The following is an 11,122-nucleotide window of genomic DNA, read 5'->3' on the forward strand; positions in this document are numbered from 1 at the left end:
ACCAGATTGAGGGGATCATGGCGAATAATAAAGAACTGGTGGTCGAGGTGGAACACTTGCGCCGCCAACTTGAAGCCGCCGACCAGAAAAGGGCAGAGCTAGAGGCACAAAACCAGAACCTGGTCGGCCAGCTTAATAACAAAGAGCGGGAAAGAATAAGTAAGTTGTCACTTTATCACAGCAAGTGTGTAACACGTACTGTTGTGTTGTTGGTAGTGACAGCTGTAATGCAGGCTTAGAAGCTGAAGTAACCTGCCTCCAAGAGGGGAATAGCCGCGTGACCATAGAGTGTGGTCATCTGAAGGAAGACAACAAGAAACTAGCACGCAGCCAGTCTCAACTCTAGGACCACACCACCAAAATGAAGGAGGAACTAAAAAGTAAGTATTCCAGACCACCTTTCTCATTCTGTTGCCCGCCTTGTCTTGTCGTGCCATAACATTTTGATGTCTCATATGGTGTTCAGTTTTAAAAGTCAATGCCAAGAGGCATTTGGAGGCCGTGATCAAAGAGCGTGACGGCTGGAAAGCACGATGCCTCAAGGCCACCGAGGAGCGGGACACGTGGAAGAACCAGTGCCAAGAAGTGGCAACTGGCATTGTCCCCATCCTCGACCTTATCGACCTGGCGCTCACAGAGGAAGAGCCAAAGACGCCCTAGCTCGGACTGGTCGAGAGATGCAGACAAGCGTGGGGATGGTTCCAAGAGTTCATGAAGGAGGCGGGTGAGTACACGGGTGCCCATGTACTAAGCATGGTACATGCTCACTACCCCCTGATCGATCTCAAGCGCCTGGAGGCTGGGTACCCAAAGGAGGTAGACCCAGACAAGGCGGAGGAGCTTCAGATGGCCTAGCTAGACTTGTCGTCAAAGATAATTGGCGACATTAACCTGTGTGGAGGTGGGACAGCACCTGTACAGGGTACGCCATTAACAAGTCAACTGGAAATGCCATCAGTTGCAAACCAACCAACGAAGCCTACGGTCTCGACTAGCCAGGCATCGGCGGGGCCATCCCCTTCAGCTCGACTAGCACAAGAGTCCCCAAGACTTGAGTAGGATATCGGAATCGGCAAGCAGTAAGTGCCACGTGCCCCGACCAGCCAATGTAATAGGCTTAGAGCTATAGAAGGAGAACATAGTTGTGTTATTGTAAACTTGAGCCTCTTCAAGCAAGCTTGTAATAACATAACTGTATATCATTATAAGCTTGTTTGCTTTGTATGAAACGTATTTAAGCTTGAAACTTTATGTTGGTGTAACTAAGTGAGAACATGTTAACGTTCTATTTTAGTTGTACCATTTGGCTCGACACATCATCCTGAAAAGTTTGTGCGGCCCTAGCTTGGCATGTGGTCGGAGTGTGAGGTACAGTGACCTATGCACACGTAGACGCGGACAAGTCAAACCAAGGGGGACCTGCCGATCACCCGTAACGTAGAGAGCGGATCCCATGCATGTGTTGGGAGGAACCGGAGATAGGGCCTGCTCCAAAAACCGTAGAAGGAGTGGTGGTCAGCTTTTACTGGCTAAGTTAGAATAACCATAAAATTCGAAGTGACACATTAGAGTGGTCGGAGGAATCATAATTGCTTTATTGAAGTAAATCGAAAGTACAAGAGGAGTACATATCTCAGTAGTTAAGCATAGAAACGTCTAAGCTTGTCGATGTGCCACGAGTTGGGTACGTCCATGCCGTCCAGGTGAGCTAACCTATAAGACGTTGGTCGTGTGACTTCCTTGATCATAAAGGGTCCCTCCCATGGGGTTGCAAGTTTATAGATGCCAGCCTGGTTTGTCTTGAGCTGTAGCACTTGAACCCCAATGGGATTCAGTACATCATGCCCTTCATCGCGATGTGCGAGGGGTACCTAGGGATCGAGCCCCACTTTGAGCTGTGGAGATATTTCTTCTCTATCTCCTTGATCAAGAAGAAGGAGAGAGGGTGGGAGACCCCGGTGCCAATGGGATGCGCGAGCATCCACCTTCGGGGGTAGTGGGCGGTCGAGTACATGCCCTGCCAGCTCTCTAGATCCTACAAGGGGTGGCACTCGCATTGGTTCTACCTAAAGAACGACCCTGCCACTCCCTTGCTGGTCTTCTCTAGGTGTTTGATCGAAGAGGTACCACCATCATGGCCATGGGGGCCACCCATCAAGGAGAAGAAGAGGATGCGCGACCTACTCGAGGCCATCGTGTTCCTGAAGACCCACGGTCTCCGTGGGGCCGGCGTCGTCGGGGGGTATCATGAGAGAAGGGTGGCACTACTGATGGCACGTGTCCTCCCACTGTATGAGATGATGCCCGAAGCATAGCTTGTCAGGACGGTGCTTGCCCAAAGGCTGCTCCATGATAGCAAGGTCACACAGCGCATCAAGGAGGCCACGGGGGAGTCCGACACCGTGTTCCCGATCCCAAGGCACCCCATGATGCGGCCAAACATGGGCTTCATTGAGCTTTCGGCGGGGTTGGTCTTCTAGGACTCTATCACGCCGTTGCTAGAGCACGTGGCTATGAGGGCAGTGAACTATGTCATGGATGAACGATGGAAGAAGAAGAAGGACGATGAGGAGAAGAAACGATGGTTGAAGCAACGAGCGAAGCTACAGTGAGGGCAGCGGTGTCAAGGTTCGTCGGAAGAAGAGGAGGAAGAAGAAGAGGAGGAGAAGGAGGAGGATGATGGCTCCATGTCACCCATCCCATGGGATGATCTGGCCACTAAGGACGAGGACCTGCCTTTGCCATAGGCGGGGCCCTTCCTATGGCATGCCACGGGGCAGGAGGGGGATGACGCTCCCCCAGAGTCGGCGGAATCAAAATGCCTTGCCCCATTCGGACCTTCGACGATGGCCTTGGAGCCGACGGAATCAAGCTGCCTTGCCTTGTCTAGGCCTTCGACGGTTGCTCCGGAGCCAGCAAAAAGGGTCGCTCCACTCCGTCTGAGCCCTCGGCGGCACCTTCGGAGTCGGCGAGAGGCGGCCATTTAGACTCGTCTGAGCTCTTTGAGCCGAGGGAGGACTCGAAGTGGCAATGTGCTAATGAGGAGCAGTCAGGGTCAGGCAAGCCAACCCTAAAATGTCCTCGCATGATGGCGTCAGGGTGAGTCAAAAGTTTTTTCATCCTTTTGTCTTAATGAATTTTTGTCGTGAACTGACCGCCATGTCCCTTGCAGCATCAGAGGGCATGGGACTCTCCTACGACTCACTCCAAAAAAGATCCTCCTCTGGCAAACGCATCAAGAGCCGGCTAGTGTCGCTCCGGTGGAGGGCGTGAGTGGCGTCGGGGCAGCCACAGCATTGACCGAGGAGGCGCAGCCGATGGCTGTGTCCACGGGAGCAGTAGGCGAAGGAGGGTGCATTCGGGGGGCCCATGGAGGGCATGGCATGGCCAGTTGTGTCTTCGACATCGTAGGCTGTGGAGGCATGACCGGAGCCACCGTCCGTGTAGGTGGCTGTGTCCATGGCGGGGCGGACAAATGGGGGTGCACCTGAGGCATCCTTCGTAGATGTGGCGATAGGGTAGGCCTCCATGTCTAAGTCACCTGCCCCCTCTATCGCTAGAGGATCCGCTCTAGAGGAGCTACCGATGCTAGAGAGGTTGGCGCTGCTTGAGGTCAGCGTAGAGACATCCCAGTCTCTGTTCCAGGTGGCTGCCCTAGATGAAGCGGCAGAGGAGAGGGAATGGGGGAGCATCCACACAGAGGTTGGGGACACGGTTCATGCCCTAACCACCATGTTGAGCTTGATGCACGACATTATCGCCCTGATTGGCCAGGTATGAAATGACCGTGCTTCCGACCCTTATGTCCTCTTCCCATGCCTCTAAGTCTTGTCTTCTTCGTAGATCCTTATGGCCCGTAGCCAGGAGAAGTCCTAGTTCCTTGCCAAGGAGACGTAGTGGTGTGAGGGGCTAGCCGCACAGCTTGCTGCCGCCCATCAAGAGGTGGTTGAGCGTGTCCCTGCTGCCCGAGAGGTGTCTGACCTCCGAGTCAGGGAGAAGGACGCTCGTGACGACGCTCGCAAGGCTAAGGAGAAGCTCGTGGCCCTGATCGAGAGGGCACGCACGGACACCGTGGAGGCCAAACGGCTATGGAAGGAGGGGGACAATTTGCTCTGGGCCATAGTGGAGCTCCGCACGGGGATTGAGCTGGCTCGCTAGGAGCGCGCCGATGCTCAGCAGTGGATTGAACACCTCGAGGGTGAGCTTCAGAGTGAGAGGGACTTGAAGGTTGCAGCTGAGGGTGTGTCCACCGGGCTCACCGTGGAGGTCAGTCAGCTCTAAGAAGAGGTCCAGTGCCTGGTGGCCGAGGTGACCCGACGGCGTGTGAGGTACGTAGGCTTCGGGTGGACGTGGACAATAAGTCTCTGGTTTCCCTTGTTGTCTTTCTCCCTGAAATCTATGGTAAGCCTTTTGACATGGTCGGTATGTGACTTGGGTAGGTCTCAACGACAAGCTCAGGGTGGAGGTGGTGAAGAGTCATGGCCTCGTGAAGGAGCTCAGCGAGGTGAAGGACACCCTCTAGAAGGAGAGTGACGAAGATGACAACCTACGCGTTGCCGTCCAGCTGGTCTGTGACGAGCTCGAGCTGGCCCCAGAGCAGGAGACAAGCTCACTCACGGTTCGTGCCACCTAGATCATGGACCGGGCATGTGATATGGCAAGGAGTGCGCTTCACTTTGGCGTTAACCGATCATTCGTGATCGCCCGTTCTCATTACGAAAACATTGATCTAGCGACGATGAGCCAAGGCTTTGTGCCCGTCTATACCGACGTTGAGCTGGACGACATTGAGAAAGAGGTGGCCCCCTGGCGCATGACCTTTCTAGATGGTTCAAGTGACGGGTTCGGGGAGCTCTTATCGGATATGTCCGAGTGGAATCCGGGTCCATTGTTCATGCCAGAGTCGACATAATCCGCATGGGGCATCCTTCTGCTCCTTATCCGTCTCTCAATAGTGGTCCGAGCCGTCCGATCGACTTGGGTGACCCGCTGGCCTCTCCTCGATGGAGATTCCGCCAGTGGGCCCCACCAAACCCTTCCTAGGAAGGCGGAGGCTAAAGCTCGGGGTGCGGGCAAAAAAAACTCTGATCACGCTGGTGAGCAAAAACACCATAGCCGCTGGGGCATAGGTTTCTTGTGGTCCGACCAATATTACTCAGTGTTTGTTTCCACAAACCTTGCCTTTATGTTTTTAACTTGGGAAAGGGTCGGGTACGGTGACTATTTCAGAAAGGATATATATATACCATTATCTGGCCCCTCCAAACCCTTTCTGGGAAGGCGGAGGCTAAAGCTCAGGATGCGGGCAAAAAAACTCTGATCACGCTGGTGAGCAAAAACGTCGTAGCCACTGGGGGCGTAGGTTTCTTGCGGTCCGACCAGTTTTACTCAGCGTTTGTTTTCGCAAACCTTGCCTTTACGTTTTTAACATGAGAAAGAGTCGGGCACGGCAACTATTTTAGAAAGGATATATATATATATCCTTATTAGCCCCTGAGTGAGGCCCGACCATTTGTCGTTGCCAGGGTTAGGTTTCACTAAAGATCGAGGAGACGATAGCAAAACCGATAAGAGAAAGCATGCGTAGATTTAAGGGTAAAAGCGATGTAGCTATTCGATGTTCTAGGCGTTAACAGAGACTTCGTCGATGGTCTTGAGCCCTTGCCATTGCTGGGGTCGGGTGTCACTAAAGATCGAGTAGTCGATAGCAAAACCGATAAGAGAAAGCATGAGTAGATTTAAGGGTAAAAGCGACGTACCCGTTCAATGTTCCAGGCATTGATGAAGACTTCGCCATTGATGGTCTTGAGCTTATAGGTGCCTGGTCGGAGCACCTCCGCGATGACGTACGGTCCCTCCCACAGCGGAGAGAGCTTGTGGCGATTCTTGTTGCTCTGGATTAGGCGGAGCACCAGGTCCCCGACGTTGAAGGCCCAATCCTGCACTCGACGGCTGTGGTACCGACGTAATGCTTGCTGGTACTTGGCCGAGCGGAGGAGGGCAACGTCGTGCGCTTCTTCTAGCTGGTCATGGCATCCTCGAGGGATGCCTTGGCTCCCTGTTCGTCGTACGCCCTAACCCTTGACGCTCCATAATTGAGGTCGATTGGGAGGATAGACTAAGAACCGTAAACCATGAAGAATGACGTGTAGCTAGTGGCCCGACTGGGGGTCGTCCTCAGGCTCCAGAGCACCGTGGGAAGCTCCGTGACCCATCATCTACCAAACTTATTTAACCGGTTGAAGATCCTAGGCTTCAGGTCTTGTAGGACCATGTCGTTCGCGCGCTCGACCTGCCCGTTTGTGCGGGGGTGTGCTACAGCGGCCCAATCAACGCGAATGTGGTATTCATCGTAGAATTAGAGGAACTTCTTCCTGGTGAACTGCGTATTGTTGTCTATGATAATAGAGTTCGGGACTCCAAAGCGATGGACGATGTCAAGGAAGAACAACACGGCTTGCTCGGACTTGATCGCGGAGATTGGTCGAGCCTCTATCCACTTTGTAAACTTGTCTACGGTGACAAGCAAGTGCGTATAGCCCCCGGGCGCCCTCTTGAGAGGTCCGATCAGATCGAGCCCCCAGACCGTGAATGGACACGTGATGGGTATCGTTTGGAGTGCTTAGGCCGGTAGGTGGGTCTGCCAAGCGTAGTATTGACACCCTTCCCATGTGCGCATAATCTGTTCAGCGTCGGCTACTGCGGTCGGCCAGTAGATGCCTTGTCGGAACGCGTTTCCGACCAGGGTCCTAGCTGCGGCATGGTACCCATAGACCCCATCGTGGATATCACCCAGCAACTGTTTTCCTTGTTTGATGGGGATGCAGTGCTGTAGGATCCCGATGTGGCTTCATCTGTAGAGTTTGTCCTCAATAACAACAAAGGACTTGACACGACGCGTGAGTAGTTGAGCCTCCATTTTGTCTGTCGGCAGTGCCTCACGGAGGAGGTAGTCGAGGTAAGACGTCCTCCAGTCAGGCTCTGTCGCTGGATCCTCGTCAAGCTCCATGACTTTGGGGTCGGATGGAGCCGCTGGCCGATTAGCCCCCGAGCCCAGGGCAGGCAGCTCGTCACCGGTCTATTCCGGCTCCTCGTAGCGGGCCGAGGGCTTGTACTGATCACTGGTGAAGATGCCCGTCGGCACCGGCTTTCGGCCTGATGCCATTTTTGCCCGAATTTTTTGTTAAAGATTTTCACAAATAAGTCTCTAGCAGTATCCTTTCAAAAAATAGACCCTGATCTCGGCGCTGTGACAATTGGCGCCGAGTTTACATGTCTCGGCGTCTATTGCTTTGGCGCCGAGGTTCAGGGTTATTTTCTATATGTCATTGACGTGGATGCTTACGTGACGCGTCCGTAGCCTAGGTTGGTGCCACCGATCTTAGCGTCAAGCTATATAAATTGATAAATTTTAAAGCAAGTGCATGCATGCATGTCTACGGATGCTGCGGCCCGAGGAGACAAGACAAGCAACCCGCCGCTGGCCGAAGCTCGATGGCGCTGCTCACGCCACCGCTCATTCCCCTTCTCTCGCTGCCTCGCCACCGCGTCTCGTCTCCATCGCTCCTGGCGGCCGGGGCAGTTCCCAGCCATCTCATTTGTCTCTTCAGTCTTCCCCCACAGTCACCGTCACCACGATGAACTCTGCCCGTCTGGCCCCAATGTCTGGCCGCTCCACCGGCGCCGCCGCAGGGGCGCAAGCTGCTTCCCTCGACCAGGAGGAGTCTAGCGCCTCTGAAACCACAGTCGCTCCCGAGGAAGACCCAGGGCCACCGGTTTCCTCTGACGCGGCTGCTGAGGACGGGGTCGCGACTTCCGCCGAGCCGGCGGACGCGAGCCCGGAGGACCTGGAGAACATCCGCGAAATCAAAACGGTCCGCTGATTCCAGCCTTGGTTGGCTCGTTTTGCGTCACTGGAATTAGTGCTCTTACTGACTTTGCTTTCGTTTGGCTCCGTTGCTAGGTACTGGAGTTGCTGAAGTAGAACAGGGACATGACCTTTGGCGAGGTAAACTAGCTGCTCTCTTGCTTGATTTTTGTGCTCATTTGCATTAAAATACATTGCCCTAGTTGCATTCATGTCAGTAGAATAACAAGTATGACTTGGACGTTTGGAGTGATTCAGCTGGCAATATTAGGATATAGACAGATAAGGGCCTTATCCTACGCCTGTGTACTGATCTTATATATGCTAAAATAAAGGTGTTGCCATCTTTTATTCTAGCTGCGTTACACTTTCCAAACTTTATAGCACTGCGCCGCTGCATGTTCCTTGTTGCTTATTAAAAAAAACTGACACTATATTGCTACTTCTGTTGCTGCATCACATTCACAGAGGTTAAGCTTACTATCAAGATTGAGGACCCTAGAGATATAGAAAGAAAGAGAACACTCGGGATAGAGGATCCTGATGAAATTACTAGGGATGATTTAGCTGACGCTTTGGCTGAGGTACATCGCCGTTTCCCTGCAATATGCTACCTGGAGTCCTGCTGAGAGTCTCTTAAAAGTGAATATTATTGTTCTTTCCGTTTGTGAATACTGTGGACTGCTTACTGGCATCATCATCTAGCTTTACCACCGGCAAATATTTTATGTATTCTAGGTGCAATGTAACGCTCCACTGAAATTAAACTAAAAATGCTATCTCATAGTCTAATGTTGTGGGTATAAAATTAATAATGTGGACTAGAAAGCTTAAGTATTCCCTTTCATTGTGTCATGCGAGCCATGTTGTCTTTCTTTCCACATATCATTTTGAATGATAGTGCAAAGTCAAAAGATAACATGAGATAATTTGCTATAAAACTCTGCCTCCATGTTTATAATTTTGCTCCATGGATGAGCTATCCCCTATCTATTTTGTCTCCCTATTTTTTCTTAAAATTTTGCTAATCATATCAAATTCGTATTGTAGATAGTATCAACTGCACAATAGATGATACATTATGATCTCTGCTCCCACCCTGAAATATATATTTTGAACAAACAAAACAAGTTTCAACGAAATGCACATACCTTAATGTTCTTATACCACTTATTTTAACAACGTATTCTTTTGTTTTGTTCTGCAGGGATATGGTGCTCTGTATTTGTTGACAGCTTTTCCTGTTATTATTGGAATCTCAGTCGTCCTAATTCTTTTCTACAATTCTCTGCAGTAGTGAACCCCTGTGCTCCTCCCGTTCTTGAGTGAGAATGTGAGATGTTGCCTTCTTGTAAATCTGAGTTTCAAGGCTAGTTAATCAGAGTTGCAAGGCTACTCAATTTTTCCAGCTTACACCAAGTGTTGCAAAGATATGACAAGTCGTATAGATGTGAAATTCCAAATTTTGGAATGAGTCTTGAAGATAGTTTTTTTTTGTAAAATATAACTTGTTGTTCTTTGCCAATAATCTGAACGAGAGGAATTTTTAATGAAGAATATGTTTGAATAAAAGAGGTTTTTGTTCAGATTTGATTGACTGGGTTTTATTCAAAATCCTGTAACTTAGTAGGAGGCACGAACAAAGATCCGGGACTTCGATTTTAGCTTCCCCGCGCCGCCGGTTTTCTCTAATCCTTCGTCGCCAAGATCTTGAAACTACCAGAGAGGAGGTGATCAATATCCCACAAAACTCAGACTACTACTGAGCGCGGATCATGCAACAGCTTTTGCGCTATATATGCGTTGTGCTTTTGGTGTTCGTATACATGTCGTCATCTTGCTTTTCTTGCTGTGTATCAGATATGCACGTTGTAGGCTAATAACGAGGTTGCAATTGTCATGGGTCTGGTGATTAGTTCAACTTATGCATCCTAACCAACTAGACTATAACTGAGATATAACATGTTTCTCGAAATAATTTTTCTTGTTCTATTGCTTATAAAAATGTAACAAAAAAAGATTCAGCACTAGGGTTCGAACCCAGGCCTTTGAGCTAAGTCGCACGCGTCCTAACTAGCCGAACCGCAATTGTGTTGTTGCATGTTCCTCGGAACAATTATACTTGTTTTATTTCAAATGCCAAGATCTATAGGGTAACAGCTCGGCGTCAAGATCTACGGCACCGAGCTCGGTGCCAAGATCTACGGCGCCGAGCTCTTGTCCACGTCGGCGCCAGGTCACCGCATTGTCCGACGCCTCGCCAAGACCTCGGCACCATTGGCCATGGCGCCGAGACGTGTTTCCTCGGCGCCAAAAGCCATGGCGCCAAGGTCATGGTCCATAAACGAAAATCAAACCACTAGGGGTCTATTTGTGAATATTTTTCAAAAAAGGGCTAAAAAATAAAAAATTCGGGTCAGCCGCCTCGTTGAGACGCCTCGGGATATGATTGAGCTCGAGACCGTCGAACTTGTCCTCCAGGCTGGCGGACTTCTCGGCAATGCGTAGCCATCTTGGCGTTGTGGCAGCTTGATTCCTTCATGACTTGGTCGATGACCAGCTGGGAATCGCCCCGGACGTCAAGTCGTCGGATACCCAACTCGATGGCGATGCGCAGGCCATTGATGAGTGCCTCATACTCGGCCACATTGTTGGGGGAGGAGAAATAGATGCGAACCATGTACCTCATGCGTACCCCGAGGGGCGAAACGAAAACCAGCCCCGCACCGGCGCCTTTCTTCATCAGTGATCCATCGAAGTACATCATCCAGTACTCTTGGTCGACGACTACTGGCGGTATTTGGATCTCGGTCCACTCTGCAACGAAATCAGCCAGTATTTGGGACTTGATGGCCGTCCGGGGGCATATGAAATGCCTTGACCCATCAGCTCGAGTGCCCACTTCGCGATTCTTCCTGTGGAATCCCGGTTTTGGACGACCTCGCCGAGAGGGAAGGACATCACAACCGTCACTAGATGCGACTCGAAGTAGTGACGCAACTTCCTCTTGGCGATAAGGACGGCATACAGGAGTTTCTGGATTTGGGGGTAGCGAGTTTTAGAATCGGACAAGACCTCGCTAATGAAGTACACAGTACGCTGCACTTTGAGGGTGTGTCCCTCTTCTTCTCGCTCTACCACCAGGGCGACGCTGACCACTTGCGTGGTGGCCGTAATGTAGAGCAGAAGTGGTTCCCCGTCGGTCGGAGGGACCAGGATCGAGGCCTTCGTCAGGAGCTGTTTGCCCTTGTCAAG

General features: G+C 51.2%; 1 pseudogene; it reads left to right on the forward strand.

Annotated features, from left to right (window-relative positions):
- The first annotated feature begins 7,494 nt into the window (after positions 1–7,494).
- On the forward strand, positions 7,495–8,567 carry LOC136506500 (protein CHLOROPLAST ENHANCING STRESS TOLERANCE, chloroplastic-like; annotated as a pseudogene).
- The last annotated feature ends 2,555 nt before the right edge of the window (positions 8,568–11,122 follow it).

The sequence above is a fragment of the Miscanthus floridulus genome, chromosome 15, assembly GCF_019320115.1.
Source record: "Miscanthus floridulus cultivar M001 chromosome 15, ASM1932011v1, whole genome shotgun sequence".
Lineage (NCBI taxonomy): Eukaryota > Viridiplantae > Streptophyta > Magnoliopsida > Poales > Poaceae > Miscanthus > Miscanthus floridulus.